This window comes from Puma concolor, chromosome D2 (assembly GCF_028749965.1).
Source record: "Puma concolor isolate L17-30 chromosome D2, mPumCon1.1.hap2, whole genome shotgun sequence".
Classification (NCBI taxonomy): Eukaryota; Metazoa; Chordata; class Mammalia; order Carnivora; family Felidae; genus Puma; species Puma concolor.
This window is the reverse complement of record NC_141677.1, coordinates 32904611-32931269: the sequence shown is the minus strand read 5'-3', so window position 1 is coordinate 32931269 and position 26659 is coordinate 32904611. Positions and strand designations below refer to the sequence as shown.

At 57.5% G+C, this 26659-nt stretch overlaps 1 protein-coding gene and 1 long non-coding RNA gene across 3 annotated transcripts in view; both read right to left on the bottom strand.

Annotated features, from left to right (window-relative positions):
* Positions 1-26659, bottom strand: part of UNC5B (unc-5 netrin receptor B) — an 81856-nt gene that overhangs the window by 40038 nt on the left and 15159 nt on the right. The gene's annotated exons all lie outside the window — the stretch shown is intronic.
* Positions 23682-25342, bottom strand: LOC147575977 (uncharacterized). The gene is made up of 2 exons (XR_015241637.1): positions 25248-25342; positions 23682-23896 (listed from the first exon to the last, which is right to left on the bottom strand). It is a non-coding gene; the product is annotated as an uncharacterized LOC147575977 (long non-coding RNA).

Here is a 26659-nt window from a genome sequence, read left to right as displayed (position 1 = left end):
GCTCACTGCCCGGTCCGGGATGCCTTCCAGCCCGGGAGCCCGGCGCGGCGGCCTCGATTCTGCCCATTCCACAGACGGGACGCATCACCGAAGTGGCTAGCCACCTACGTGACTGGTCTGGGTGACCTGAAGGGGAAAGGGGTCCCAGAGAGACACGGGGGTCCTTAGACACCCGATTTGAGGCCGGCGGCAACTCCTCACTCAGGCTTACTCTCAACTCAAACTTCCTAGTTCACCATCTGTTTGGTAGGGTGGGCAGAATGGTCCCACTTAACAGATAAGGAAACAGAGGCTCACAGAGGTTGAATGGCATGCCTGGCTCAGAAGCTGGGCTGGTGGCAAAGCTGAGATTTGACCCCGGGCTCTCCTCGTCCCACCACAAGGCCAGACACGCTGGCGGGGGGCGGGGGGGGGTTGCTAGTGGAGAGGAGCAAGGCGGGACCTAGGGGTGCTCGGCTTGTCCCTTAGTGCTTGGCAAAGGACCTCAGGGAGCACCTGCTAACTAACAGAAGGGATCCATCGAGGTGTAGCTTTCCAGGGTCTCCCCCTTAACCTGTCCTTGCCAGGATGGTATATACTGGCTGCTGGACCCCTTCCCCTCCTGCTACTGGGGCTGTCCCAATGCTCCTCCTTAGTATACTTCCTTCATCCTGCACCCCTCCCTCTCCCTGGACAGGACGGCCCACCCCCACATTCCACACTCTCCGCTTTGTCTCATACTCTGTGCCTTTTTTACGGCCTTCCTTGCCATCCCCCTGGGCTCCACACTAGCTCGTGTGTTCTTGTGACAGCCCAGGGAGGCAGGGGACCTGGGCTCCTGTCTCAGTTCGGTGGTCGACTGCTGTGTGACCTTGAACAAGTCCCTGACCCCCTCTGGGCCTCTGCTTGCTCGTCTGTCATCAAGGGGTTCGGTGAGAAGTTCCGATGTTCTGTGAATATCAAAATCCCCACCAAATGTTCAAGCTGGAGCGCCGGTGGACATCTGGGACCTTGGGCTCCTGGCTCACCTCTTGGCTCCCCACCGGGGCCCTGAAGAAGCTGGTCCAGGGACTGGACTGCCAGGCGGGGCTATCCTCTACACCTCTTAGTCCCTGCCTGGGTTCCATCTGTTTTCTCAGAGCCTTCCGTGTGCCTCTGTCTCTGGCCTCTGCTCTACTTCCCTCTGTTCCCTATCCCGTCCTCACCCCCAGGCAAGGGTGGTTGCCCCTGTCACCGGAGCCAACTCCTGGCAGAATTATTTCCCTCTGCGCTGGGCCTTCCATTAGTCAGTAAGTACACCGGGCCCGGGCAGGGCGCTAGGGGACAAGGCGGCCGTAAATCACCATGGCTCTCTCCTAGCCTGACTGCTGACCGCCTAGGAGCTCTGCTGGCTCAGCTGAGTCTCCTGTCCCAGAGGAGCCGGGGCCAGGGCTGGAGTGGCTGTGTGAGGAGCACTGGTGCAGGGTGTGGTGGGCTCACGGCCACTTACCCCGTCACCTCGGGGTAAGACATTGTGGCAGCACCTCAGCTCCCTGTGGGGTGCTACCTGGTAATCATTCAGGGAAGGGGACGTGGTAGGGACCTTGGCAAGTCATTGGGACTCAAAGCCTCAGTTTCCTGGTCTTTAAAATGGGGTGATCATACACCAACTGCATGGGAGGGCGCCTGAGGTCCCCCCCCCCCGGCCCACGGCGGCCCGCACACACACGGAGAACGCCAAAGAGTACACCTCAGTAGACAGTCCCGCTTTCCCTGTAGCAGGGGAGGGTGGCCTGTGTGCCTACGCGTGAAGCCATGTCTCTTACACTATACCCTTCCCTCCTGTAGCTGGACGGGGATAGGTCTTCTGCTTGGGGTGAAACAAATGCCAGCAGTGTTTTGGGAGTCAGACCCTGCCTGGAAAGGGTGAGGACTCAGCCCGGCTGGTGGAGCACGGAAGCCTCTGGCACCCTCAGCGAACCAAGTTTGGCTGCGAAAATTAAATGAGATCACAGGGGTGAGATTAAAAGAGCAAATTGCTTTAAAGGGCTTCCGCTCATTCCAGATCTCACTGCAGACGGATGGCGCTAATTACCAACGAGGAGGGACCCGCTCGGTAAAGCAGGTCCCTAGGGGCCCCCCAGTGTTTCTGAGGCAGGGCCCTGGCGATTCACATCCCCCTGCCCCATAACGAGGGGCACCTGGTGGGGTCCGGCAGCGTGTGAAGTCTGCAAAATACTGTTTTGCATTCATCGAAGAAGGACAACCTGCGGATAAACTCTTGCTACAAATCCGCAAAACTCTGTGGCCACGTGTGTCACGGACGGCACGTCCTCAGAATTCCACTTCTGGGAAGCTCTCCCGAAGAGCACTGCGGTGCTATTTACCAGGGCAAAATACCCAACGATGGGGGAAATGGTTGAGTAAATGAACGTATATGTCCCCAGCGTGGAGGATGCTGAAGTAGGGAGAGCGCTAAGTACGAAGTCTATGCAATCACACGGGAAAGGCTGGTGCGATCGGGTTAAGTGAGGAGGCCGGGGGGTGAGATGAAGTGCTCGCTTTGATTTCACCATAAAACAAACCGAGGCCTGAGCCTGGAAGTTTATACGCGGATATGCAATCCGTGGCTAGGTCTGGGGGGCGGCGGGGGGGTGGGGGTGGAGTGGGGAGGATTAGGAATGCTTCTTTTTCAGACCCTTGTTCCCCATTATCTGGGGCAAGATGGCAACATTATCTGGACTGTATAAGCAAGCAAACAAGCAAACAAACAAATACATCTTGGACCCAGTGGGGAGAGGGCTGGAGCCTGGTCTTTCAAAGAGCCTTACAGATTGTAACAAGTAACCCTCAGGCTGCTGTTCTGAGAGCCTAGCAAACATGAGCCAGGCTCATGGAGTGTATAACAGACTTGGGGCTGGAGCTTGTGGCGGCCAGAGGCCATCCCCCCTGCTCTGTGCACCTGTTGCCCCAGGAAGGCCTCTCTGGGGATGTCCCATTGTTCTCTGGCCAGAAGGAAGGTTGGGGCGGGGGGGGGGGGGGGGGGCAGGGAGAATGGCTTGTTCCAAAGCCAGGAAATAAATCTCCACAACCCAGCCTCTCCATTCAGGCCGGCTTATTGATGGGGACCCAGGGGGCCTGGGGAGAGCTAGTCACCTTCCCAGGATGCGTGAGAAAACCTCCCTGTGCTGGGCCCATGGCGTCTTATAGACTCTGGGGGCCCATCCTGGAGGCTTCCTCTGGCTACTTCCTGGCGTTGTCATCCCCGCAGCAGGACGCCAGGCGCCCACAGTCCCAGAGTCAACACACACCCCTCCTCTTTCACCACAGCCCGCTGGGACTCGAGCCTTGGGGTGGGCAGGATGATCTCCATGGGCCTTATTGGATCTGATCGTCTGTGAAGGGAAGAGATCACCATCAGCTCCCCTGCGACACCCCCCCTCCCCCACCATGCTAGGGGTAGAGAGCCATGGACATTTGCATACAATTTACATTAATTTGATAACCACCCGCTATAGTGGAAAGAGCACTGAACCAAAAGTCAGAAACCTTGGAGTCCAGTCCTAACAATACCACCAACTCGATGTGACCTTGAACAGATTTCCGGGGACTGCGCTGCTGGTCTGTGAGCTGAAATGATACAGTGAGCAAGGACACACGTGGAGCAGGGAGGGGGGGCCCTGGACGCCCCTCCCAAGCTGTGACCCCACCTGTGACAGGTGCTCCCTGAACACCTCTTGGGAGACATTCCTGAGACAGCTGCTCCAACCTCTGGGCGCCCTCCCGCCCTCAGGCTGTGGGGATCCCTTGGGAGGGAGGGCGGACGGGTGAGGGCTCACAGCCCCATCCAGCTCTCCTGCTCCTGCTCCCCGCGGCAGCCCTTGGGGAAGCCCAGCTTCTGACACCCTGGAAATGTTGTGAACCAGGTGCCGGGGAGCCTGGCAGGGCCTGAGGGAAAGGGAGGCAAAGCCCAGGCTGTCCAGGGAGTGAGTGGACTCAGCACACTTACGTACACACACTCACAGACGCAGGTACCACTCCCCCCAACACACACTCTAGCCTGGACCAAAACAGCGCCACTCCTGACGTGTAGCACCCAAGCCTTGCCTGCGAGGTATCGCCTGGGCAATGGAAGAGGGGCTGCTGGAGAGCAAGCCTCATCTCTGGAAAGTGCCATTGCTGCTCCTTGCATCAGGATCTCTGGGGCATGGTGCCAGGGGAAGGGCCAAAGCTCAGGGAACGGTCTACTCCGGTGCCTGGGCCTTGGCCTTGTGAGTGGGGTGGTGAGTATGGCCTTGCTGGGGGGTGGAGCACCTCTGATCCTCAGTGCTGGGAAGGGCTGGGCCTCTGGGGATCCCCTGAGCCCACAGCCAATGCGGGGTAGGGTGTAGGGGAGGAGTCGGGGTCTGAGCTGCAGAGGCAAAGAGCTAAGAGGGAGAGGGTAGAAAAGCCCTTAGACCTCAGCACCCTGGAGCCTGTGCTCTGCCCTATCTCCTCTCGCCCCCGAAGTCCTCCAGGAAAAGCCCCTCTTCTCCCCAACCTGTACCCTTCTTCCCTGCTTGCCCTCTACTCCTCTGGGGAGAACAGACTGCCAGGGTCTGACTTAGGTTCCGGTTGTCTCTGGAATGTACTTTAATGCCTCCACCGCCTTCACTCTCCCCCAGAGTTCACAAGTGCTGTCTAGTGAGGCAAGTCCCCATGAAAGACTCTGGACTGGGACAGGTCACTTCACCTCTCTGAGCCTGTTTCCTCCACTCCAAATAGGAGAGAGGATGTCAACCTCTTGCGTGATTTAAACAAGCTAAATGGGGGGGGGGGGTGATTTAAATGAGCTCAGCACAGAGCCTGGCACACGATAAAACAGTAACAGCCAGTGGCTGTTATTATTAGCAACCTCTTAGAGCCTCGGTTTCCTCTTTTGTACAATGCAATACAAGTCCTGCCTTCACATGGTGACTGAGAGTAGAAAGAGATTGGGGCGGGGTGGGGGGGGGGGGAGCGGAGGCTGGGTGGCTCAGTCGGTGAAGTGTCTGACTTCGGTTCAGGTCGTGATCTCGTGGTTTGTGAGTTCGAGCCCCGCGTCGGGCTCTGCACTGGTTTCTGCTTGAGATTCTCCCTCTCTCTCTGTCCCTTCCCCACTTGCATGCTCTAAACAAACAAACAAACAAACAAATAAAACAGATGGGAGAGATACGATACGAATGCATGCTGTAAACGTGCAGAGGGCATGAGGCCGTGTGCTCTGGGACTGATGCCCGGCCCCTGGGAGGCACAGGTTAAGCCTCCCCACCCTAGCACAGAGCCACAAAAGGGAGCCGCATACTGTGGCCAGGTGCTCCGTCACGATTTCTGCTGCCCCAAGCCCAAAGTCATCCTGTTTGATGGGTGAAAAAACAGAGGCCCAGAGAGGGCGACAGACCAGCCCACAGTCACGGCACACAGCGAGTGAGCAACTGTGAAGGAACCAGACCCGGAAAGATAAAACTCAAGATTCAGGTCCCACTGAGGAGAGCACTGCTTCACCTTTTCCCATTTTTAAAGGGCAGACACGGGGCAGAATATTGTAATACATACGATACTTATTTTAACCCAGATCGCAAGTCACTTTTTTTTGTCGAGGAGGGAAAGAAAGCGCTCACTTCACGTGCTTACAAAACTCCCTGCATCTCCCTTCATTTACTTACAAAAACGGCACTCTGCTGCTTTCAGAGTCCCAGAAAAGTACAGTCAGTCTGACAGCGAATGAAATGACAGGCTTGAAATATACATCCCCAGCCTGTGGATTTTTTTCAGAGGAAAAAAAAAAAAAAAAACCCACAACGCTTCCAGGAAAACAAAGATCATTTTCACTTCTTCCCCGCCTGAGCCCCAGGGTGTGCAGACAGAAGACCCCCCCAGCACAGGAGTTCCTGCTTCATTCATTCATCCCTCCGTCCGCTCAGGACTGGGTGGCAGAGGGTTCCGATGGAGACAGAGCTTAAGGTCTCCTCAGGGGCCGTATACAACTCTGCAACTTAGATCACCTTGTCCGCAGGCACGCGCGAAGCATTTGAGAGACGGCATGTCAAAGCAAACTTATTAAAGTGCCGGCCACCTTCGTGACACACTGGCCCAAGTCAGTCTCATCTCCCATTGTTGGGCAAATGGAAAATTGCTCTGGCAGATGGGGGGCTGTGTTCTGTGGCCCGCGAGTCCCAAGTCCAGGGCAGCTGCCGGAAGAAAATCCAATTTGCCTTTATTTATTTATTTTTTTTAACATTTATTTATTTTTGAGACAGAGACAGAGCATGAACGGGGGAGGGGCAGAGAGAGAGGGAGACACAGAATCGGAAGCAGGCTCCAGGCTCTGAGCCGTCAGCCCAGAGCCCGACGCGGGGCTCGAACTCACGGACCGCGAGATCGTGACCTGAGCTGAAGTCAGACGCTTAACCGACTGAGCCACCCAGGTGCTCCCAATTTGCCTTTAAATGCCATTTACAGAGTGTTTCTGTCACACCGACCACCTACGGTATAAAAGGGTGAGAGGTAAAAGTTTAAAAGCTGCACGAAGACTAATGAAGACCACAGCTATGGGGAGCAGACTCAGACAGACATATCGCCAGGGTGTCTGCCCGTGTCCCACTGACCAGCTGAGCAAGGACGAGGTTTACCAGGGGAGAAGGCAGAGTGTGTGTGCGTTTGCGTTTGTATGTATTTGGGAGCACGTGTGTGTGGGACCGTGAATACCGTTAAGTACAAGTGAAAACTGAATGGACTGGGAAATCTGCCGTCTATACTTTGACTATCTTAGCAGGAGCTAGGATTCTAGAACCATTCAACCAAGCGATGCAGTGGGGTCTGACGGAGTACCCCTCTCGGGGTCCTAGCTCCAGATCAGTATATTTAGAAGACTGAAATCGAGCCCAGACCGCAATACCCTGGTATCGTTGCCACGGCAGAGCCGGTAACAGACATCACTAGCTGCTTATGGCACTCTCTCCACTTTCCAGCTGAGCCTGATCTTAGCCTCAGAATCAGCACAACTCTTGGAAGTCACTACTGCTTGGTCAGGGTTGGCTGGCAAGAGGTAGCCTATCTGTCATCCTTGAACTTGATGGTCTCTGGGGTTTCTTCCACCCCTAGCATACTCTTAAGTATTCCCCTCCTCAGTTTCTGCTACATCTAGGCCTATGTTAGAATCTGTGAGGGGCAGAAGTAAGTTCTGCCCTATGTTGTTGTGCTGGGGGTCAGGAGGGGGATAAGCCTTCGTGAAACCACGAGACAGTGGTTAACAAGACCGTGACGGAGGCCTAGAATGGATGGCAAATTCCTGGCCTCAGCGCCACCAACTCTAAACTCGTGCCCAGAGCAGACATTCCTAACTGAGGCCACTTTTACAGACGAGGCCAGATGCGGCCCTAGAAGTCTTCTGAATGTCACATATCAGGCGGTCACCCTCCGACTTTCAAAACAGCCACCGGAGATGAATCGTTTTTGCCATTGCTGCCCTGCATTTTGAGCTACAGGCTACAGGACTAGGGAGGCTAGGGTTATCAGGGAAGGCTTCCCGGAGAGGCAGGAATTAAGCTGGGACTTGGGAAGCACCCAAGCACCCAAGCCAGACCAGACAGATGAGGGAGAGAGAGGCCAAGGCCGGGAGAAAGGCAATGGTGGGAATCCCCAGGAGGACTGGGAAACATACCACCTAAGGCGGGGAGCATCCTGTTTGGATAGAGCAGCTGGAAGGTCAGGATTGTCCTGAGGGCCAAGTCGAAGGGGCTCTGGCGTCTGACCCACTGGCACTGCCCCCACATTAAAGGCATTCTGGGAACAGGAGCTGGGAGCCGGGGCCCCCACAAGTAGGAGGCCTTCAGCAGCCGGGAGACCCAGGCCCAGTGTACCCCGGGCTCCCAGTGCCCCTGCCCTGCTCAGGAGTGGGGCAGTGCTTGTGCTACGGGAGCCTCCTGAGGGGGCAGGAGATGGGCACCTGTGGCCCACACGTTTTCCACCTGGCTCCCATGGCTGTTCTCCTGAGCCCGGACATGTGCTCAGGGAAGAGAACCATATCCCTACCCCAGCCCAGGTAGCAGGGCAACAGTCTGAGCACCAGGGCAGGAAGAGAGAAATCAGGGCTCCAAAAGGCCCCACGGGCACTGGGATGCATGGCCAGTACCCTATGAGGGACTTTTCTGGGGGGGTTCTCTAAGTGCTATCCCATGACCTAAGAGGCAGTCTTGGTTTTCCCTCTGTATAATGGGCTTGCTCCCACCAACTGGAGGCTGCACTGCACAGAGGGCCACCTGTCCCCTAGCCAACTTGTGCTTTGGGGGCTGTAGGGGACAAGTGGGACGTGATGAGAGGGAGGGGCCATGCTGGGGGCTCTCCTAGAGCTAGGGACGACAGCTTGGAAGCCACAACCTCCAGGACAGTTCTGGATCCAAAGCGGCTTGCCTGGAAAGCACGGTCTCAGCACAGAGCCGCAAGGTACGTTCCCACAGGGCTAGGGCCCCATCTCAGCTGACGAGCTCGGAAATACAACACTCACCCGAAGGAACACTGTTTTCGGTCATTACTGTCCCCCCCCCCGCCCCGTCCCCGGAAAGCCCCCGCCCTTACAAGCTGGCATTGGGGCAGCTGGGCCAGGATTGGAGGGGCAGCAGGGAGCTGGCAATCCCTAATGGGTTCCCCTTGGCAGCCTAGCTTCGGGGCAGCCTAGCTTCAGTCTGTCGTGCCCAGGCTGTAAGGCTCTGTTGCCAAGACTGGGTGGGCAGCCCAGTCTCTACCAGAGACTCGTAGGAGTCTGGTGCTGGTGCCAGCCCATGGTGTGTGAGTGGGGTGAAGACGTGGCCACGATCTTGCTCTCATGTGTGTGTTCAACCCCGGGCTCGGTCAGGCACCCACGTGGGGCTGCGCACGAGGGATGGAAAACTAGGGCACAGAACGGTCCACCTGAACGCCAGCTGGAGCCCACCCACCTCTTTGCCAGAAGGAGCTATATTTGGGGCCACCTGGCCAGCCGATGCAAATACAAACATATGCAAATACAAACCATTGCCCGTAGGAATAAGGAAGGGTGGACAGTGGGGTTGGAGATTGTAGGCCAATGAGGTGTGGGCTTTACATCTTGCTGTGTGAGTGTGTGTGTGTGTGTGTGTGTGTGTGTGTGTGTGTGTGTGTGTCGCCCGTGTCCTCTGCCTCGGTGTACGTGCATGTAAGTGGGTGCACGTCAGTGTTCACCGTGAGTTCAGGCATCCTCCCCTGGGCACACATGACCCCGTGCATGGGGCTGTGTCAATGTACATGCACAGGAACTGCTTTTAAAACAAAGACCTTGGGCTGCAAAGGAAAATGATGAGATTCTTAAGAACATCAAGTGCAGCAGATACTAGCTGGTCTTCTGGGGGCTGTTACACTAACCGCGTGTCCATTCTGCCTAATACATAAATTACTAATGTAAATTAAAGGATAATTGAAGCCCTTTAGGCCCAAATATTTATTTTTTTTTTTTTTTTTTTTTTTTTTTTTTTTTTCAACATTTATTTATTTTTGGGACAGAGAGAGACAGAGCATGAACGGGGGAGGGGCAGAGAGAGAGGGAGACACAGAATCGGAAACAGGCTCCAGGCTCTGAGCCATCAGCCCAGAGCCCGACGCGGGGCTCGAACTCACGGACCGCGAGATCGTGACCTGGCTGAAGTCGGACGCTTAACCGACTGCGCCACCCAGGCGCCCCAGGCCCAAATATTTAAATTATTTAACAGGCAGTAGGGAATGGGAGAAAAAGGAAGAGCTGAGTTTAACACCCAGAGAAAAAAAAAGTGCCAACTCAGGGGAAGAAGCGGAGGGCGGGCCTCCCAGCGGCCCACCCCTCCTGGATGAGAGTGAGGATGTGTAGGTCCCAAGAGGAACCCGGGCAGTGGAGGGCCTTCTCCTGCTCCGGGACTGGTCTCTCCACACTGTCTGTACTGCCTCCCTCCTTGTCTTCCTCCCTCCTCTCCGGCTGCAGCCTCCCAGGGCATTCCTGCTTGGGTAAGCGCTGCTGAGGCCAGAGGTAAGGCTGCCTGCCCGGGGGGGGGGGGGGGGGGGGGGCTGACTGTCCCCTGCTCAGAGGCTGTGCCACCAGGAGATGAGAGCTGGTCCAGGGGCTGGGGCCCTCAGAAAGGTCCCCAGGGTGAAGCCAGCATCTCCTTCCCCGAGGTATCACACACCTGGCAGGGCAGCACTAAAAGAGGGACTCTGGGTGGGGGTCACGAGTCCCCCCCCCCCTTGTTACACAGAGGAGAAAGATAAAAGCACACAGGAGGAGGGACTCGGCAGCTCGCCAAAGGCAGAAGTGACATTCCCTGTCCTCTCTCCTATTCCGAGGCCTTGAGAGGGTCTCCTGGAACACAAGTAACACCCCAAATCACTGGGGAGCTTTACCCCCTGGCAACAGACACCAGGGCAAACCGAAGAAAGCACGTGTTTCCTAAGGCACTCTGTCTGATGTCTGGAACTTACTGCCGGTTTCTCATAGACCCATACGGCACGGAATTCCCAACCACGCGCAGGTTCCAGTGTGGGGAGTATGGTCATTGCTTATATCCTCGCCAGGGCCCAGGGGCTGGGGGCGCAGAGGCGAGGAAGACCCGGTCTCAGATCAACAGTGCACAGGGACAGGTCTGGGGAGCTCAGAGGGGGAGGCCCCCGGCTGACAGTGCCCCGTCTGGGAGCTCATCCAAGAGTAGAGCGTTCAGTGGCAGAGAAAAGAAACAAGCCAGGCCTGCCCATTCACCTCTCCTCTCCAGCATGTTACCGGGCCGGGGTGGTGGGGGCCTGCTCAAGTGGCTGGCCAGATCGAACGGTGCCTTCTCCACAGGCCCCAACCCTCCCTTCAGGCCCAGCTCCAGCGACACCTGCTCCAAGAAGCCTACCCTGATGTTCTGGGGACGTCTGCACCACAGCCCGAGCCGCTGCTTGCTACCTCTGCACGACCGCTTTGTTCTCAGACACCGTGGGCACCTTTGCAGCAGAAACCGTTCACTATCCTTTATTGTCTTGAGGAGCCACTGACAAACAGCTGGTGCTCAATACATGCTCAGCGACGAGCTTCCTGGACAGCGCTGCTGGGCCCGGACATGCCTCTGGTGGACAATCAGGGCCACTGACTTTCTCATTTGATTCGTGCTGGAGTCTGGGGACGGAAGGGGCTGGCCGTGCTGGCGCCCACGTCCTGTGAGCCGCAGGGGCATGATGAGGCGGGCTGTGGACTGCCTGCAGGGTCGGGGAATGGGCCGGGGAGGGTGGATGACTTGGTGCCCAGCCCCCCTCCGCGGCGGGGCACTAGGAGGCAGGGGTGCTAAAGAAGCGCTCTTCGTGGGAGACCGCTGGCAGGTCAGCTGCAACTCTCTGGGTCTGGGTCTTAGTCTCGTGGAGAAATACTCATGGCTTTTCTCCCGCAGACGGCAAGCGTGGGAGCAAAGGCATGGTGGGTGTGAGAGGTTTCGACAAGTATAGAATGTTAGGACGATCCTTCCACCCATCCATCCGTCCATCCATCCATCCACCCATGCACTCGTCCCCCCGCCCCCCTCCATCCACTCACTCACCTGGACACTCATCCACTGACAGCCAATGTATAATGTGCACCTACTCTGACACACGATTTGGTCACCTTCCACGGCGAAGGAGCCAGAGTGCCCGCAAGGGCAGTCCTCACCCGGGTCCCACCTCCTCAGGGAGGGCCCCAATATCATCCTGAGCCCCATCCCATGAGGGACTCACCTCGTGCCCTCGGACCCATCCCTAAGGAACCTCTGGGGGCCTCTCGCCCTGGGGTCTCCCCCTTGCTTGGGCCTCTCCTCATCCTCACTCCCTCAGAATCTCACCTCTCGAAGCCTGTAGCCCCCCTCCCTGCAACCCCATCTTGGCCAGGAAGGCATTCATGTCCTTGCTCGATGGGCAGCCTTTGACAGCTGGTGGTCTCCTGGCCTGGGGCTGAATTTTTCCTCAACCTTCCGAAGGCGGGAATCTTGTTGCCCCCACTTAAGCCACCAGTTAACCTGAAGTTGAGCCCAAGCCTGGGTCATCACCTTGGAGCTTGTTGCAATGTAGACTGTGATTCAGGAGGTCTGGGGCAGGGCTGAGACTTCACATGCTTAACAAGCTCTCAGGTGATGCTGGTCTGGGGACCACACTTTGAGTAGCAGAGCTCTAAGGGGCTCCGTGCTCTGAGCCCCAGCTTCCCTACAGTCTTCAGAGATGCCCAGCCTCAGCTTCCCAGAGAGCCAGCGTCACAAAGAGAGGACACGTCATGTAGAATAAAAAGAAATCTTTTCAAAAGTGGTCCCCGAGGGTGGGGGGAGCAGAGGTCAGACAGAAGAGAGCCTGGGGACAATAGTGAATAGAGTTGGGATTATTTCCTGAACTCTGACTCGCCGTGGGAACGGGGTTATGAAAAGCTTTTCTTAAAATGGTTATTATTTAGTGGGCTGTCCAAAATAAACACACACACGAACTGCACGGAGCCAGGCAGGAAGTGAGAAACATCTGGGAGACATCTGGCTGCCGGAGAACTGGGAAGTGGGTTGGGGGGGGGCGCAGAGAGAGCTGGAGATGGTCTATGTGCCGTGATCACCCACAGATGCGCGCTGCCACGCCAGCAGGACGTGGGGCACGCGTGCACGCACATGCATACACTCTCCCCCCCTCTCTCCCTCTCGGAGCAGTTTCAGTGACCTGCAGGATCCTTGCTCACAGTGGGTCCGGAGAACATGGGTTCTCGGAAGCGGACATCCTTGCTCTCAGCATCCGCCTCCCCTCCTCCCTCGTCTCCCCCTCCTGGATGTTATTATATTTATGACTCGCCTCTCTACGCAAGCTGAGAGAGCTTTCCTTCCACCTGCTCCCTGGTTATCCTAGAAAAGCAGCCGCAGAAGCGCGCGCGAGAGACCTGGAGGAGGCGTCAGGAGAGCCGGGGAGCCCTCCTGCTTTGCCCTGAGCAAGGGCATGACCGAGGCCGAGTCTTGAGGCTCCTCTAAGTCTCCATCCACTCCCCTGAAAAATGAGACGTGATCCTGCGGCCTGGCTCACCGAAGACAGAACGCTAGAGAATGTTCATGCAACAGATATTTGCTGCAAGCCTTCTGCAATGCCAGAAAACTGCTGGGTGCTGGGTGTCCTCTTAAGAGACTACGATACAAACCTCGGCATCCAGGTTTAGGGCGCAGTCATAATGGCTGAGTGGCCCCAGGGTGGGAAGCCACCGTCTCCCTGGGGGCTTTGGCCGCCCAGGCTGGCAACAGCCCCTGCACACCCTGTGGAGGCTGGAGCTCACACAGCTCGGGGCATCCCTTACCACTTCTGTACAGGGAGTGATGCGTGAAGGAGACTTGAAGGGCAGGGACCCGGCACCGTACAAGTCCGTGTCCCCAGAGCTGCCCGGCCCAGGGCTGGCCACAGAAGAATAGTGGAGGGTAAAAAAAAAAAAAAAAAAAAATGGGGCCACAGGGGGTTGGGAAAGGGCATGGACTCTGGAGACAGACAAACCTGGGTAAGGATGCTGGTGCTGTTGCACGCTAGCTGTGTGACCTCTGGCTGGTTGCTTCACCTCTCTGGGCCCCGCCCGGCACCCTCCACTACAAAACAGAGAGAACCATGCTCAGCTGTAGTGGCGCGAAACGTCAGGCCCTTCGCACGGCGTCTGCTGCTCAGTTAGCACTCGATACGTTGCCACTATGATGAGGCAAGGGGGAGATTTTAAGATTTTAAGAGCGAGCGGCCGCCACCATCCCCGACCCCCAGCGCCGCAGCTATGGTTTTCCTCTGTGTTGTAGAGAGGGCCTTCCTGAGCCAAGCAGACAGACTTCTGGCCTGCCCTGGCCTCTCTGGTCCCCCTGCCCTGGCCATCCAGGTCGGGTGGGGTGGGGAGTGGTGTCTGAGGAGCCCCTGTGGGGAGGAGAGAGGGGACTAACTCCCCGGCGGATGCTGATGCCGTACTAGACACACAACGGATGGCATCTTCCCAGAACCTCCAGAGCCGCGCCATCCGACACGGCCGCCACTAGCTGTTTAATCTTTAATTAATTAGAATGAAAAATTCAGGTCCTTAGTTGTATAGCCATCTTTCCAGTGCTCAACAGCCACATGCAGCCAATGCTGCCAGGGCTGAACAGTGCGGGTAGGGAACACGCCTGTCACTTCAGGGAGCTCCTCGGGGTGGCCTCCTGGAGCACCAGGCCACGGGTGAGCGTGTCACTAGGAGCCGGGGACTCCCGGGGAAGTCTTACCTCCTCATTCCGTGGCTCCGGGCCAGCCCCGCATCCTCTCTGGGCTGTAATCTCATCTGAGGTGGTGTGCGAGATAACAGGGCAGGGGCCTGGGCTGTTATTATCCCCATTGTTGGAGGTTTATTATTAAGGTGAACCTGGCCTTAACCCACTCAAATGGCCCAGGAGCACCATTATGATCCCGTGTCCTTGGGTGGCACTTACAGGCTTGGGGCCTCAACTTGGGCCACGGGGATAGAAGGCTCCTTCCGGCTCTGACAGCCTGTGATTTAAAGACACGGATCTCCTGGTGCACTGCCAGGCCGAGAAGAAGGCGAGCCTCGTGTCTTGGTGCCCGTTACTACTGTTGCTGTTCAAGTCCAGGCCGTGCTCCCAGGGACAAAAAGCTAGTATGCCTGATAGCACCTTGCCCTGCGCGCCTTCCCCCTACTCAGCTAATCCAGGGCTACCTGGACAGCGCTCAGCGTGGGGGAGGACAGCAAGGTCATTCCTAAGGGCGGCCCTCAGCCCTCGGGTTCGCGTGCTTGCTGTGGCCTCTGGCCCATTCCTCGAACAGACCGAGGGCCGCTGGAGCCAGCACTGACCTTGGGACATGGCCAGCCACCAGGCTCCCTGACGCGAGCCTCTGATTCCAGAAGGCTGAGCTGCAGTACCAACCTGGGGTGGTGGAGGGGGCCTTTGCAACAAGCCGAGGCAATGTCTAGGATGTCTGCAGGGGGCCCCTGCTGCAGTTGTGGTCTCTCTAGGGGGTCCTTTGGGCACGTGTGGCCCACCAGGCTTCTCAAGGATGCTTGGGCAACCTCTCCTCTGGCTGAAGCCCGTGACAGGGAACCGAATCTCAAGACACAGGCTCTGGGCACCACAGAAGGCAGCCAGGCATAATGCAAGCACGGCAGCAATGCAGGGATTATGGTGTGGGGTCTGGAGGTGTGCTGGCAGAGTGTGAAACCCCAGCTGGGCACCCGGCTTCTCTGGAAGATGGGGACAGAATTCCTGCCTAAGGAGGCTTTCGGGATGAATGGGGTCGATACACGGAGAGCGCATGGAACTCGCAGACGTGGAGGATCGCTCCTGTGACGACTAACTCAGAAATATCAACCCCCTCCCCCCCCCCCACCCGGCGCCCGGGTGGCTCAGTCAGTTAAGTGTCTGACTTTGGCTCGGGTCACGATCTCACGGTTCATCAGTTTGAGCTCCGCGTCGGGCTCTGTGATGACAGCTCGGAGCCTGGGACCTACTTCCGATTCTGTGTCTCCCTCTCTCTGCCCCTCCCCTGCTTGTGCTCTCTTTCTCTCTCTCTCTCTCTCTCTCTCTCTCTCTCTCAAAGAATAAATACACATTTAAAAAAAAAAAAAAAAAAACTTAGAAATATCAAGCCCCAAAGCAAGAAAATCAGGGAATCGTGGACTCCCAGGCTGTTAAATGAAAAGAAGCTTAGCAGGCCTGCCTGAATCCCCCTCCAGGCAGGAATCCCTACCAAAGTTGTCTTTGGCTCTTGGGGACTGGTACCAAAGAACCTGCCTCCTCTTACTTCTAAGGGCCATCAAAGGAACTTTCTTCTGATTTCTCAGTCACAAGCATTCTCAGGCTAGACAAGGATGGCCAGAAATATCAAATATGCCTTCCGCTTGCCTTTGCCCCCATCACCCGCCCCCCCCTCCGCCCCGATCTCCTAGAAATGAGACCACGTAGTAGGAGGAGGAATGGGGGGGCAGATGGGAGGGCAGGAATGGGGTGGGTATCTATCTGCTCGGGTCAGAGAGAAGGCAGGCATCTGCTGGGCAGGGAGGAAATCATTGCTGCTGGCCTCTGCTTGCCGTGAGCCTAACGGGAAGCAATGCATGGGCCCCTTGGGAGGCTGGAGTCAGAGGGAGCAGAAAGCAGGGCGAGGGATAAAGCTGGCCCTTCCAAGCCTCACCACCCACACCCTCCATGCTGGCCCTGTGCCCACACTGGAGCCTACCAGAGGCAGGCCACACGCAGTGCCTCAATGTCTGGGACCACTGGCCATGCCCTGGGAGCTTCCTTCCTCACTGGGGATATTTGGGTCCCAGGGAAAGGGGAATTTAAGGCTCAGCAGGTTATGCTAGCAGAGGAACCATAGCGGCAAGTGGCTGGCCCAGGGCCAGCGGGTGGAAGCCAGAGGAGGCAGATTTAGGCTTGACCGACAGCTGCCCAAGTTGTCCCAAAACGGAGCAGGCCACATGGCAGGAGAGCAATAGTGCCACTCGGGGGTGTGGAGCAGGTTGGCACGTGAGAAGCGTGGCTTACGATGTCTGGGGCTGTTTCGGAGGCAGAGCTTTTTGGCGGAGGGGAGAAACCACAGCACAGGGGTGGGGAGAGGAGGGGAGGCTGGCTCGACATCCAATGTGCTGCCCTCCTGCACCAGCCTGAACCTCCTGCAGCCCAGCTGTTCCCGCCTCCCAGCACCCCACATAGGATACCTGCTTATTTTCCCTCAAGGCCAAGGCCAATCTCCCCCGCGGAGCAGAGAGCTCCCCGAGGGCAGGCCCGGAGGTTTACATGTACAGGGTGCGTGTGGAGAAGCGGGAGAGAGGCCTATGTAGCTGCCCTGAGAAATCGGGGCTTCAGACTCACCAGGAACCCTCCGGCACTGGCTGTCACTCATGGCCCAGGAGAAGCCTGCTGCCCACTGCCCACCTGGGGAAACTCTCTGCTCTTGTGCTGCTGAACAGAGAACGGGGCAGGGTGGCAGGAGGGGTGACAGAATTGGTTGTCTTGGCTGGGCCCTGTCTAGCGTAGCCCCAAATACTACTAGCCCGCAGGCACTGGGAGGGACATGGGGTGCACTTCTGAGCACTTCCAGCCTCCCGGCCCTGGGCTGAACTTCTCGGGGCTCCTCCAACCTCCTTTGAGGTAGGTGCTGCTGGGAAGGGGGAAACGGAGCACAAGGTGAAGCGATCTGCCCAGTGACACACGTGGGGAGCTCCTGACTGCTCAGCACGACGAGGAACCACAGCCCGCTCCCCAGCCGTCCCTTTCCCCCCCCCCCCCCCCCGCAAATGAGTAGGCTACTGTCAGCCTCACTCACCCCTTGGGCCTGAGCCGTCCTGCTGCTTCAGGAGCCCTTTCCCCATGGGGAGAGGTCTCTGTTGACCTCAGGTTCGGAAGAGGTTGCCTCTTCCCAGGGCCGCTGCCAAAACTCACCCCGCTCCCCGCAAAGTTATCTGCTGCCTTATAAACCCCAGACTATGAGGTGTCTGTGAGGTGAGAGACAGTGAGAAGCCAGCTTCTCCTGGGTCAGAGGCCCCTCCCCGCCCCGGGGGACAGAGGGCAGGTTTATGGTGGCCGGAGGAGGACCAGCCACTCAAACCTGAACCCACCCTCTCCCCTACCATCCACCATCCAGGGCGGCTCAGTGGCGGGGAAGTTAGCCAGGAGTTATCGGGCCTCAGTTTCTAAGTCTGGGCCCAGTAGGCCCCGCAGGAGACTGTAGATGGAATGGGAGGGGGACAGAACTCGTGGAGCAAGGTCAAGGCAAGTGCGGAGGAGAGAGGACAAGAGTGAGTGTGAGCAGAAAAGCCTGCAGTCGGTGGAAGCTTCGGGAAGACAAGAACATCTCTCGGGAAGCCGCCCAGGAACAGGGTCCCCCCCCTCCCCCCCCCCGCCCGGGCCATAACCAAGCCTGTGTGCCAGTGTCCTGGCTATCACGTCCCCTACGGGAGCAGCAGGCACTTTCCAGAATGGTCGACCCCTGTGTGCAGTCAGCAATGCCTTCCTGGGGCTCCAGATCGCTGGGAGACCGGTGTTTCCACCTGGAGCAGGGCGACTGGGTCTGTCTTATTTTTAATGATCACACTCCTATTTATTTCTTTCATTGCTGAATGGACCCCCGATTTCTGCCTCAGGGAGTTTTAGGCAGTCGGGCTATTTGCGGTGGAGTTTAATGAAGTGACACAGAAGCCGCCTTCTCTCCCACCCACTGTGGGAAGACAGAGGAGGCCCCTCCGTCCCCAATTACCTGCCCAGTGGGGCTGCTCCCACCTCACTCCCTCTCCCCAGCTCAGGTGACCGTCCCTCCTCCCCCCCCTCCTCCCCCGAACCACCCAGCTCACCACAAATGAGGGAAATGGACAGGCATTTGTTTTTACTTGCCTTAAGGTAAGCATTAAACATTTCTCAAGACGGGGGGGGGGGGGGAGAACTTAAGGAGGAGCCCTAATAAAGACCATTCCTGCTCCCAATAAAGCCGTCCCTTCCCGACCCCATAGAGGCCACAAGCTGAGGACGGAGACACCGACCCCGAGACAGATGCTGTATGTGCGCCGCTTTACAGACGGGAGAATGGGGGCCACCAGAGGTAAAATGATCACCCAAGGCCCTATGGTCAGAGAGGGGTGCAACTGAGTTTTGAATCCAGGCTCCCAAACTCCAGAGCCCCCTAACCACCGAGTGATACCTCCCCTCTCAACATAACGTCATTTCAACTTCACGGCAACAGGTGCTATGGGAGTAGATTGCTACTAATTCCATTCTGAGGTTGAAGGGGGGTGTCAGATGGGCTGACGTGCCTAAGGACACACGGCTAAGGAGTGGGAAAGGTGACAACTGACCCCTTCTGCTGCCAGAGCTTGTCCACATAAGCGCCAGTCTTGGTGACCAAGAGAGAAGGGTCCTTGCACATAGAAGAAACCAAGGCACAGCTAAGGGTGGCAGCAGGAGGAAGCACGGGTGACTGGTGGCTCAAGCGGGGGGCCCAGGCAGAGGGAGCCCCACAGCCGTCAGGGTGGGGTGGGAGAGCCCTGGGCCCAGCTCCGAGAACCACATTATGACTTTCTAAGTGGGCGCTCTGCTGACAGCTTAACGGCCAGATCCTCTCAGCCCCGGGCTTCATATTTACGAGCTGAAGGCTCCGGACGGGGAGGCTCAGGAATTCAGCCCACACCACCCAATCCTCAGCCCTCTGGCTCCGGGGCCAGGAAGCCATAAAAAATGATCTTGCATGGCTTCCCTTCCCCCAAATGGTTTTAGGGGGCTGGGGGAGGGGATGGCGAGCGGAGCTTGGGAGCAGGGAAGATGTAGGGCCTTTTCCAAAGCCTGCACGGGCAAAAAGACTCATGGAGGGAAATGGCTGATCCCCAGCCTCCTGACAGACCGCCACCCAGGCTCCTGCAGCGGGCTTTGCCAGTCCTGAGGTCCCTGCTCATGGCCGGACACGATCGTTTTTATGGGGCACCTACTCCAAGCCAGAATATTACCTCCAACACAAGGCCATATGTCCTCATCCCACGTGGGCTGCCTCCCCAGTTTACAGCTGAAGAGTGTAAGGCCCAGAGAGGAAAAGGAACTTGCCCAAGGTCACACAGCATGTTAGCGTTAACACACTGACCTGAATCTAGGGCTCCCAACTCCCAGTGCAGTGGATCCGTGATGCAGACTCCTGACCCCTGGGAAACGGAAGAGCATCCAACTTGCCAGCGGGCGATAGGGGCATGATCCCTTCTTGCTCTGAACAGATCTCCCTATCTTGCCTGAATATGACTCGCTGCTCTCTAGGGGTGGCCCTGGCAGTCTAAGGCTGGGGTTCTACCATGGAGCCAGGTCCTAGGCCCAGGTGATGGGGAGTCACCCCTCATTTCCTGGTTGAAGCCAGGAGGCCCTGCCAGCCCTGGCCATCTCTGAGACCAGTCCCCAGAGCTGGGGGAGAGGCTCTAGGAGCCCTTGAGCACCCTCCCTCTTCTGTCCCTAAGTGTCCTCAGCCCCTGTCTGGCCTGGGAAGGGCCAGCGTCTCCCACAGGATGTGGCTGTCTGGCTGGCTGTAGCCGCTACCACATCCCCTCTGGGCACCATCCAGGCCCAATGCTGAGGAACGCTGACCACGGAAGCGACCCCACCCTCTGGCCCACTCCGTCCACATACCCCTCTTCCCACTAAAGTGGGTCAGTCCACCCAGAGATATTAGCCTTCAGCTCTCTGCTAAGCTGAGGGCTCAGGCTAGAGTGAGGGCTTAGTAAATGGCCGTCAGGCCCCCAGATGCGTGCAGGGGGTGAGGGGGGGGTGGTTCTGGCCAGCAGGGCCTACTGGTGGCTACAGGCCTCCTGGGCACCACCCCCTCCTGTCTTTCTCTGTGAGCTGGGCCCTCTCCCTGGTGGCCCCCCAGTGAGGGGCTGTCTGCAGATAATCAGGGAACAGATTCGGAAAGAAGGAGGAAAAAAAGCACTCAGGCGCCAGACAGGATCCTTATCTTCTGGGGCGGGATGTCAGAGGCAGCAGCAACAGGGCAGGAGTCCTGCAAGGAGGCCCCGGCATTTGCTTTGCGGCAGCCAGAGGGGAGGAGGGGACCTGCCCTGGGTGCTGGGGAGGAGGGGGATAGGGTGGTCTGTTCTGGGCCTGCAGAGCCTGAGGACCAACGGAATCTGGCCCTGCCCCGGAGGGGGTCTAGATACCAAGGCTCCAGGCCAGTTCAGGCTGGCCCTGGGACCTTCAGGAGACAACAGGAGAGGAGAGCTGAGCTGAACTCCCCCCTCAGGTTCCCAGCCAGACCTGAGCTGGCTGGGCCGTGGCCTTAGCCCTCAGACCCGGGCCGAATTCCCTGACTAGCTGTGCTTTGGTGCTCTCACCTGTAGGATGGGGGCTAAAACCACCACTGAACTACTGGAACCCTCCATGGAGACATGGTCCGTGAAGACTAAAAAGGGCCACGGAAAGGGGGGCTGTGTTCTGCCTGGTGCTGAGAGCCTTCTATGCCAGGAGGCTGCCTCTCACCTCTCACACAGCTTGGGGGCCTGCAAGGCCACAGAGGGACTCTGCTTCTTGGAACTGGCCCGTACACTCTCAGTGAAACCCCATGACGTGACAGTGGTCCCTTTCACGAAGCGGAAAAGTTTTCTGATGGGGCATTGTCTTCCCAGGGTGGTCCATAAACTAAGAATAGCACCAAGGAGCCTCGTTCTCCCAGGCTTGGACTTCCCCTCTGGGGCTAGACTGAATCCCAAGGATGACGGGTCATCTGTGGGGCTCCAACAAAGGCCTTGGGAGGAGAGCACTGTCAGTGGGGGTCAAGGGCACAGGCCCTACATGTTCATTCAAATCTAGCGGCTCTGCCACTTTCTAGCTGTGTGACCCTGGGAAAGTGTTCCTCACCCCCCACATGCTCACCTGGGGCCTCAATTTCCTTGTCTATGAAAAGAGAGAGAGCTCTGACAGTCTGTGATTTTATGTTTGACCTGACAGTTGGGTCTCTGCTCCTATAAATGCTGAGCTGTAACGCAAAGAGACAGGAAATACACCCTCATATACACATCAAAGCACTATCACTAAGTGTGACCAATGGATCCTGGAGCATCCTGGGGCCACCTATGCATCCCGGGCCCTAATTTCCTGCTAGCCTCAGCCAGGAGCAATCAGAGTAGAAGACTTCTTGCTGGAGTTGGCTAGTTCATCTCCCAGGGAGGGGGCTGGCAATGCTAGGGAGGATCCCACAAAGAAGGAAAGACTTCTGGCTGGCACTGGGGATTAAAAGCACACCCCCCAGCCCCACCCCTAGCTGCATGAGGGTCTGGCTGGTGTGAGCTCCAGCTGTCATCCGCAGAGCCATGAACTAAGGCCAGTCTGGGACAGTGCCTGCCTCTGGGGCTGGAGTGAGTGATGGACAGTGGACGGGAGGGGGAGGGGAGACAGTGCGAGGAGGAGGCACAAAGCCATGGCCAGCGGGAGGGGTGAAGGTGAGCGCTGGCTGGAGCCCCAGCATTTTCCGGGCTGTTATTCTGGGCAACTTTTTATTTATTCAGAGGCTGGGGATGCGGCTTAGCATTTGTTGGCTCAATATTTATTACATGCACTTCGGCCTTGTACCACGGATCCCGTGACGGGGCCACCGTAAGACCCTCCTCCCCAGCTTCTCAATGCTAGAGCGCACTCGGAAACCTACAAGGGGCAGCTAAGAGGTAGCACCTTCCCGAAAGACCACCTAATCCAACTCTTTTGGTTTATCTTTGGGGATACTGAGGCCCCAAGAGGGAAGCAGCCTTGCTCAAGGTCATCACAGGCACTCGGATACTCCGTCTCTGATCTCTCGGCTTTCAGGTCACCAGCACAAATACCGATGGAGTAAAAATACTGCAGGGCACACAGAGATGAGATGGTGATCTGCCCTCCAGTCCCCCACCAGGTGTAGGCGGAGCCAAGAGAAATTTCGGCGCAAGGTCGCTGCTCTGCCATGGGAGCCTTTACGAGGTACTCAGCGCTCCCGAGCCTCAGTTTCTTCCTCGGCACAAGCGACGTAATCACACCCACCTCACAGAGTGGCTGGGGGGAGTGCAGGACGACACCTTGGAACCTGTAGAGTCCTGGACAACTGGAACTGGTTTATTGATGTTGATGCCATCAAAAAGAAAGAACAGAGGCAGGACACCGCGGGGGAGGAGCCGCATCTGTCCATGGCCACCGAATCCCTCCCTTATCACAGCCTCCAAGGCGGGGCAGGAGGCAACTAACAGGTCAACAGCAACAGCAACTGACAACATGTAAATGACCAGGAGCAGCACAGTGGAGGGCCCCCCCCCACCCCCCGCTGGCAGAGCTGCTGGTGACCTCACACTCCCACCCAGCTCCGAGCCTTCCAGCAGCCATGAGGTCAGCCGGCAGAGCGGGGGCACCTCCCCCACCCGCCACACGCTGAGCCCAGAGGAGCATGGCACTACCAGGGCCGGGGCAGGACGCCAGCTAGGATTCCACGGGTCTCTCCTTCCTCCCTCACGCCCCCTGCAGCCACTTCTCCTCCAGCACCCCCCTCTTCCCTGCCCCCCCCCACTACGTCTCAGTGCACTTCCCCACGAGCCCAAGACTGCTGCTTCTCATATAACACATAAGCTGTGGTGTGAACTTCTGGTAAATGAAGATCTTATTTAAAGCTGTGTGCTACCAAGGGAGGGGAAGAGACAGGTTCCAACACAGCTCAGCCCTCTTGCCAGGAAAAGGAGGTGCTGGGCTGTGCACAGAGCCACCAGTGCTCCTGGGGAGTCGCTGGAGGAGAAGGGCCACGGGGCCCTGGGCACACCCCTGCCTGCCTGCCTGTGAGGGTCAAACAGGGCATCGCTTTCTTTATCTGTGCAGGAGGGTAGGGCAAGGAGGTTCCCCCCCCACTGGAGGTTTGGGTTTGCCATGCGGGACACAGAGTGGTTTAAACTTGCAGGGCTTTCCAAGAATGACAGAACTTTGCACCAGAAAGGCCTTGGAGAGGATTGGATCCTGGGCCCTCTACCTTAGCAGCAAAACAGGATCACCTGGGTGCTTTTTAAGATTCCCAGTGCCCAGGGCAGACCCTAAGACCAATTAAGTCAGAATCTCAGGGTGGGGGGACCCAGGCAGAGGTGATCCCATCATACCACCGAGCAGGTCTCTTCTCAACAAGGGGTGTGCGTCTGAAACGTCAAAATTCGTATGCCCAGCCTCCCTGAGTACGAACTGCCAGGGGTGAAGGCCAGACATGTGAATTTTGAAAAAAACTCTAGGAGATTCACACACACGACCCTGCGTATTCATTCACCGAGCCCCTGTTCACCAAGGGCCCACTCTGTGCCAGGCACTGTTCCAGGCCTGCGGGTATATTACCGGGTGAGGGTGACATATGTGGCCTGCCTGCGTGGACTTTACATGCTGGAGGGTACAGATAATAAACCAGCTAGCGTGGGAGTCCGTGCTCGTTTGATCATCCCAGGTGGCAGTAGGTGCTAGAAGAAAAGTAAAAGGGGCAGGGGATCAGGGAAGGGCTCTCTGAGGAAGGGACAGCGGGGCTAAGACCAGGATGACAGGGAGGAGCCAGCCGTGCCGAGTTCAGTGGGTTGAGGGGGGCACTCTGTGTGGAGGCATGCCTACAGACATGGGGACCACGCACCCCTGCAGCTACAGGGCCGAATCTCTCATCAGCCCCTCTGTTGACAGGGTCCTGGCTAGACAGGATGTGCTGGGAAAGAGCCAGTCAGTGTCGCAACTGCCCTCTTGGGACCTCAGGAAATTCTACAGGCTGCTGGGCTAAGGGGGGGGGGGGGGTAGAAAATGTGCAGCTGAAAGCTTTCAAGGGCCTCAGAGTTCACAGGTTCAAACCCCTCACTTAACAAACGGGGAAACCGAGGCTTAGCAAGAGGCAGTGGTGTGCTCTGATGTGGCATCTCAGCTCCCAAGAGGGTGACGTGGGACAATGACTCCACTGTGGAGCGCGCCTGCCTGCTGCGGTCAAGCTTACTGTCTTCCCCTCCCCCCAGGTGCTGTTTGCTGCTCTTCATAGAAGCAACCCGTGTGTCCCAGCCATGGCCGAGACCCGTGACACACCCGGGGAGCTTCTTCCCACACCAGGAAGCCCATCGAAGGCCAGACAGAATGGTGCCAGAGAAGGCCATGGAATTCAGAGTCTAGTGGGATCCGGAATTTCCCTTCGCAAGCTGTTTCCAGCTGTTCACCCGTGGTGAGCATCCATGGGAAGGGTGTGACATATTCCGGGGAGGGGACAGGTGGCCCAGGTACCCAGAGTCAGAGGCCTGATGTGGCAGGGAGGGCAAAATGGGCAGAGAGAAGGCGGCTGCCTGTCTCTGCAACACTTCTTCCCAGAAGCAAGCTAGCTCTCCAGGTCACTCTGCACAGACCGCTGAAAGCGGCCACTGGCTCAATCTTCCTCGAGCTTGATTTCCTTCTTTGGATGTGGTGTAGCCAGGAGGGGTAGAGGCTGGTGGAGGTGGGGGGCGCTGCCTATTCTGGGACCACCAGCTTTCCCAGGCCTAGAACAGGTAAACACCCTTAGCCTCTCGGACCAGTCAGACCTAAAGCCCCAACAGCCCCTCTCAACTCCTGCTGAGCTCCCTGGAGGTAATACCTGCAGGTACAACAGGGTGTCCTGGAAAGGCAATCTAGAATAGTCTCAAATGATTCTTTTCTTAACCTTTCTCAGCTGTGCAAGGGCAGAGAGGGCCTGGTAAGGGTGAAAAACCAGCCAGCCACAAAGCAACACCCAATAACTCGGGCAAGCCATCCCTCTCTCTCTCTCTGCCTCAGTTCCCCCACCTGTAAGAGGGAAGTGAAAACACTCACCCTGAGGACCTCCTGGGCTGTGAAGAAGCTCAGATTTCCACCGAAGGTGCTCTTTGCTCGAAGTGCTCCACGCCAGTGAGCAATAATGGGCACCACCTTGGCATGTGGTGGGCAGGAGAGCCAGAAACGGGCCCTCACAGGCCCCTTTGCGAGGTCTGCCGGGCTGTGGTTTCTGCGAAGCTCTGAAGGCTGGCCCTCCCCCACAAGCACTAGGGTTCCCTAGGAGAAGCCTTGGAAATGAAGTCCAGGGCAGTGAGGTGGACAGGCTCAAGCTCCTGGGAACTTGTTCAGCCAGCTCTTTTCAGCAGAGATCCGCAACCCCCTCCCCCCCACCGCCAGGGGCTTGGGCGAGCACTCTGGGCCAGTGGGCCGTGCTGGAGAGGTGGGGGAGTTACTTCAGGCTTCCAGCGGCCCCTCTCCCTGGAGAGGCCAGACCCTGAGCTGGCCAGGCCCTTCCCTCTGCAAACTGCACAGGGCTCAGGGCGGAGGCAGAGGAGGACGCTGTCAAGGGTGTAATAAACGACTTATTGACTGGTAAGCAGAGTTCTCAGGGCTCGGAGCATGACCTTCCGGCAATTATGCCCTCCACTGCCTGCCCGAGGCCCCCTCCCTCTCTGTGGAGGCTTAGGCCTGCCTCGGCGCCTTCCCCTCAGACTATGCCCCACCTGCAGGGGCCCGAGGCATGCAGACAAGGTGCCCCCGGGGCTGCCAGTGTTCCTCCTCATGTACCCACGTGAGCATGCACCCTCTTGGACCAACCCTTAAAATGGCACAGGCTGGAGAGACAGGTTGGCGTGCTGGCCGGTAAAGGCCGGTGGGAAGAGCCCAGTTCTGCACATCAGCTCTTTACTGAGACCACTGTCACCCCGGTGGGGCTTCTGCCTTTGGCAAAGCGGCTCCGGTGCTCCCGAGCGTCACCACGCAATCACTCCAGACATCATCACTGCGTGGCCAGCTCTCATGGGGACATCCAGGGATGTTCACAGGGGGAAGACCTGCTCCCAGCCCGGGCAGTGGATGCAGAGTGGGTTCCTGGAAGGAACACGGAATGTGGAGTCCAGACTAGGGGAACACCCAGACTAGGCTCTGACATAATTGCTGGAAGACTGGGGTGGGTCATGTCACTTCCCTGAGCCCCGGTTTGGTCCTCTAAGACCTTCTTCGCAGAGTCATTAAAAGGACGAAATGAGACAGCATGTGCAAACTGGCTGATGGGGGCAAGAGAACAGACCCAGAGCGGGAGGGAGGCCGGGGCCGCAGAGGGCCTACACTACACCTGGCACACAGATGGAGTGCGTGCGGGTGGGACCCTCACTAATCAAGGTGAAAGCCAACTAAGCAGCCACCTCAGCATGTTCTGCGGCTCTGCATAGAATGGAGGGGTGTGTGTGTGTGTGTGTGTGTGTGTGTGT